The sequence below is a fragment of the Panthera uncia genome (genome assembly GCF_023721935.1).
Source record: "Panthera uncia isolate 11264 chromosome A1 unlocalized genomic scaffold, Puncia_PCG_1.0 HiC_scaffold_17, whole genome shotgun sequence".
Lineage (NCBI taxonomy): Eukaryota > Metazoa > Chordata > Mammalia > Carnivora > Felidae > Panthera > Panthera uncia.
Window position 1 is genome coordinate 72,956,919 of NW_026057577.1, and position 6,018 is coordinate 72,962,936.

A 6,018-nucleotide genomic window follows, 5' to 3' on the forward strand; every position below is an offset into this window, starting at 1 on the left:
TGAAATACACTGATATACTTATTTGGTATGTAGACTCCTCTGTGCCTTGCTCCTTGTAGTATCTTATCTTTCATCCACTTGTCTAGAAAAGTTACTATGGAGTCCAGTGGGTGTGCTTCAAGCTTTCTCATAAAAACTCACTGTTTGGAGTTTTACTCTGAGGGGGACATCTTTTCCTTCCATTTGCAAGATTAGGGATAACCAGGTTGGCAAGAAAACTGTAGTTTTATTTGTTTGTTCTTTCAGTCCACAAAAACTCTAGAAATTCTTCCTTTTTACAGTTTTTCAAATTTAAGAGTAACTGTTTCTCTATTGAACATTCTCATCATTTACTTTTCTTCTAATTGCCTTGTTCTGTCCTTCTCTTCTTTTCTCCCCTTTCCTTCAAAACATGCATTGGCATTGCTTTGTGTCAAACAGTATATGATTTTAAATATAGCCAAATGTTTAATGGTTAGGTTGAATAGCTTCAGATACCATCTTTCATCTGTGTTGCTGAATGAAGCTTTAACAGAGCTGTTTATAAATGTTCTGCTAGCTTTTCTCTTTTCTGGCTTTTTCTTTCTAGAGTTACCCAGTTGGATTTATATATATTTATTATATCTTCCAACTCTTGCTGACTGGACTTCTGGTTTCAGATGCTACCCATGGTTATTGATGTCATGGTTATTGATTGAAATTATTGTTTTTGGTTCTCCTGTGTATGTTTTGATACTCATATATACTGGACTTCGTTTTATTTTCAAAAATGCTGTTTCTCCGAACTTGTCACAATTTGCATCCTTTGCCCAACTTCTAGAAAATTAACAATTGCACACATATGGAAGCAAATGCAGACTTACTGGGTTCAATCCGCTTATGTAGGTCACTGATAAAAATAAATAACTTGGTGCTTTTTCTCTTGATGCAGAAAATAGGTTACTGTGGTCCCATGGAGAATATCTTCTCATTTTACTGTGTTACACTGTTGCTTCTAGAAAGTGATCATGTCAATACTTTCTGAAGCTCTGACATTAATTTTTTTTTAATATAGTGCAGCTAAGTCAACATAGGACAATTATGTTTGAAGTTTTATTTTATTTTAATTTTACTATCTGTATGTATGAGGAGTAATAAGAGAATAAGTCTAAAGCAGAACTTCACTGTCCTGTGGTAACTCAGCCAGGTGTGTTGTCTTCCAAAAATATTTAAACATAGAGACACATGTAGAGGGTTTTACTTTCCTACTAGGTATATTATTCTGTAATTTTCTTTTGCCACTTAAAATTACATCATAGCATCTCTCTGGTTAATAGGTATATGTCATATTCTTTAGTAGCTGCATAATAGTATGGATATATTATAGTTTATTTAATCATTATCCTTATCATGGACATTAAATTTGCTTTTAATTTTTTTAACCACTAAAAATACTGTTTTACATTATTGTAATTTTACAGTTAGACCTCTTTTGAATATATCCATTCATTCTGGTGCTTTTAATGCTGTAGGATAGATTCCCGAAAGATAATTGCTGGGTCAAGATGTATATGCATTTCTTATTTGCAATGGATATCACCACGTTACTTTGTGAAAGGTTCTAGCAATCATGCTTCCATCAGCAATATGTCCATTTTCCTACATCCTTCTAAACACTGGATATTTTTACTTAAAAAAGTTTTTTTTAATATTTATTTATTTTTCAGAGAGAGACAGAGAAAGACAGAGGCTGAGGAGGGGAAGGCAGAGAGAGAGGGAGACACAGAATCCAAAGCAGGCTCCAGGCTCGGCGCTATCAGCACAGAGCTGGACTCAGGGCTCAAAGCCATGAACTGTGAGATCATGACCTGAGTCAAAGTCAGATGCTTAACTGACTGAGCCACCCAGGTACCACAAGGATGTTTTTACGTTTTTAAATGTAGGCTAAACTGATGTTTAAAAAAGAGTATCATGTTTTAATTTCTATACCTTTTGCCCATTGATGGGGTCAATGCGGTTGGGCTTTTTTTGTTTTCTGTTTTTGTTTTTGTTTTTATTTTTGTTTTTGTTTTTTTGGTTGGTTGTTTAAATTTTATAGCCATTTGGATTTTTCTCCTGCTCATAGCCTTTGCTTATTCTTATTTTGAGTTGTTTTCTTCTTTTCAGTTTATAGTTCTTTATCTTTTAGAACTAGCAATTTTATATTTGTATTTTTTAAATAAACTTTTAATTTTAGAACAGTTTTAGATTTACAGAATAATTATGAAGATAGTATGGAAAGTTCCCATATGACCCTCATCCTCCCTGCCCCATTTCCCTTGTTATTAACATCTTGCATTAGTATGGTGTATCTGTTACAATTAATGAACCAACATTGATACATTGTTATTAACTAAAGCCCATACTTTAGTCAGATATTCTTAGTTGTTTTTTCTAATGTCCTATTTCTATTACAGTATACCACCCAGGATACCATATTACATTTAATTGTCATGTCTCTTTAGGCTTCTCTGTGCTATGAAAGTTTCTCAGACTTTCCTAGTTTTTGATGACCTGGACAATTTTGAGGGCACATTCTCATCTTATTCTGGATTTAAGGGACAAAAAATCCATTATCTTTTCAGTAAGTATGATGTTAGCTGTAGTTATTTCGTAGAGGTTATTTATCAGTTTGAGGAATTTCCCTTCTATCTCTAGTTTTCTGCTTGTTACAGATTTTGCAGATCTCCCCATTCTATAATTTATCTTTATATTTTGTTCTCTTTTCATAAACATCTTACACTTGTTTCCCAATACTTTTTTTGAGAGAGAGGTGGGGGGGAGACAGAGAGAGAGACAGAGCATGTGAGAGTGGGGAGGGGCAGAGGGAGAAGGAGAGAGAATCTTAAGCAGGCTTCACACCCAGCACAGAGCCTGACATGGGGCTTGATCTCATGACTGTAAAATCATGACCTACACTGAAATCAAGAGTTGGACACTTAACTGACTGAGCCACCCAGGCGCCCCTCCCAACATTTTCCTAGATTATATAATCTAGGAAATCTAGGATTATATATAATCTAGATAAACCTTGAGCTGCTTTGTATCACTCACTTCTTCCATTCTTCGTTTATTTTTCTCTCCAATGTGTAAGACTTCCAAGCAGTCAAACATATAGACTTAGGATTTTTCTGGGTTCAATTTCTAGGGATTACTTCTTCCTAGTTTTTTGATCTTCGAAAAGTTCTTTTACCTCTCTGAGCCTCAATTTGCTTCTCTGAAAAAGTTGGTGTAGTATTCCTTTCTCAAAGGATATTTGTGACATATTTATAAGTGCTGAACAAGTGGTCATTATTTATCTTTTATGGAGAAAGTTACTGTATTTTTTCATTCTGGAAAGCATTAGAATTACACTCTCTAGCTGTGTGACATATTTGGGGAACAAAAGTGACCAGAATATATTTCCATTTATGCAACTTTTTTATTTTGTGAGCAAAGAAGTATCTTGGTCATAGCTTTGACCCAACCATGTTATAGCACTGTTATAAATAAGTAATCTCTTTTTAACTATTAGCCTTGACCTGTATAATAAAAGTGTTGTTAAATTTTGTTGCAGGGAAACTTGATGGAGACAAACTTTCACATACATGAATAAAATATTATGGCCATAACTTGGAAGATTGAGTGCTTAAATGCTTCACAGCAATTATAAGTCAACCCAAGGAATGTTATTAAATTACTAGTATGTAAATTCTTAGTATACTATTATTTCATTATGACACTCAGATGGGATTTGTATGTCCTACACACACAGTTGTCAGAGATCAGAGGTTGATGACTGCTGTCCTTTGTCCCAGTAATTATTTTGTATTTCTCAGATTTACATCACAAATTAGGAAGAACTTGGCTAGAAATAGCTAAGGTTCTGCTGACAAGAGGATTTAACTGGGAATGTGCTCTTGGAATTTCTGAATTTGAAGAAGTATGATTGCTGAAAGCATACCAAGTGTTTAAAAGGTAATATTTGCCAACCATATAAAACCAGAATTAGTCGTGGGCTAGAAATTGAGCTATCTGTGTGGTGGGAGACCGTTGTTTTCCTTGCTTTGAGTTGCTTATCCTTTTTTGATTTCTCCAGATATAAAACAGTAATCATATTTTCCATTGTTTAGCTCATGGAATGTTAGAATGGAATAGGATAATGTGGGCCTAAGATTCTTCACTTGTTTTCCATTACTTGTAGGCTGAAATCCAAATTCCTTAGCAATATCATAGTGGTTGAAAACATAGGTTTTGGAATTAGATACAGGTTGTGAGCCCAGATTCTGACTCTGCCATATACAGCCATGTTCTTGGGCAGTTTACTTGAGCTTTCTAAGTTTCAGTTTCCTCGTCTATGAAATGGAGATAATAATAGTTCCTTCCTCATCGAGGTTGGTATGAGAGTTAACCTAGGTAGTATAGGCACAATACAAGCACAGGGTTTGGTGCATTTTATGTGTTCAGTAAATGGTAGCTGCTGGTATCCACGTCTCCATGGCATATAAGGCCTTTGCTACCTGGTCTTTTTCACTTCATCTGCCATCATTAGCTCCCTAAATTCATCCCATTTATCCTGAATACACTCCTTTATTACAACACACCTTACTTCCTGACTTTTCTCCGCTGTGTCTTTTTGATGTCAGAAATGTTATCTTATTCATAGGTGGATTTTCCTTAGTTAGCACATAGTGGAACTATAGCCAGTTGACTCAAGAAAATTGTGTAGAATCAAACTAATGTTGGGATCGTCATAAATAAATAAGGATTGGTCAAATAAGTATATAGTGAGTACATTAAAAAATAAAGTAAATAAAAATCCCTGTGTATATAAGACATCTGAACCAGTGGTCATTGGCCAAACTAAGTATAGACCTATTTTGTTTGGTCTCTTGATGTTAAAATAAGTCAGGAAAATTTATAACAAAAGTTTTAATTTCTGACTTCTCTTGAAAAGTTTGGAGATCTAGCAACTGAACCTCCCTTGCTGCATAGAAATGGTTGGAATTCTTCAATTAGACCCATTCTCCATTCACATAACATAGATGCATCACAATAGTGTCTCTATGTGACTACCAGTATAAAGTTCATCTTTTCCTCCAGAAAACATGATTTGATTAATGCAGAATAGGAAGAGTACTGCTCTTTACCCATTCCCAGGTAGGTAGAGTTAGCTGATCTACCTGAAGAAGCAATGGCAGCCACCCACCCCACACCCCAGAAAGCCTAATCAAATGCTCTTAAAAATATTTGATCTTGTTAAGCTTATATCGCCATAGCTATGTATAGTCTTGCTGATTTTGGTATTGTTGATTTATTCTGTGCCCTCCTGAGAAGCCCTACAGTTTGTGAAGATGAATTCAAGTTATTAATAGAGATAGTGGCTTATAATAGATGAGTTTTGTCTCTTACAGCCCCATGACCCAGGTGCATGTGGTTTTGGCCACATTGAGACAGGGCCAAGGGACTATGTGTAGTCATGTTAGGAGGCTGCGTAGGGGAGTATTTGATGTGGGCATCAGGCCACTTTACATGCTGATTTTTTTTTGTGGGGGGGGTGTACATTCAACTTTTGACAACTTGAATAACTGTTTGTCACCTCTGTGACTATAGGTACATCCCATACATTCCCATGCTTAGGAAAATACCCAAAAAGAACAAAGGGAAATGATTTAGCAATGATCTAGTTAATTTGGTAAATGTAAACACCCAACTGGCTATATCATATTATGTTTTGAAACTTGAATTGTGCACTACATTGACTAAATTGAGCATAAAATTGCCAGATCGGTTTACTCCATGTTTTACAGATACAGAATAAAAGCCAGATTAAGCAAAGAGATAGTATTTTCCTTTGAGCAGAGTGTGGGAATTTGAGTTTCTTATCAGACTTTGAAAACTGTGAATGTTAAATTATACTAGGATGGCACTTCCTGTTTTTACTTGTCGTTGAATTTATTTTCTTCTTCTGAAGCCCACAGCGAGCTTTTGACTGTATATCCTTTAATGCACTGATGTGAGCAGAGATGGGGTAGAGTTGCA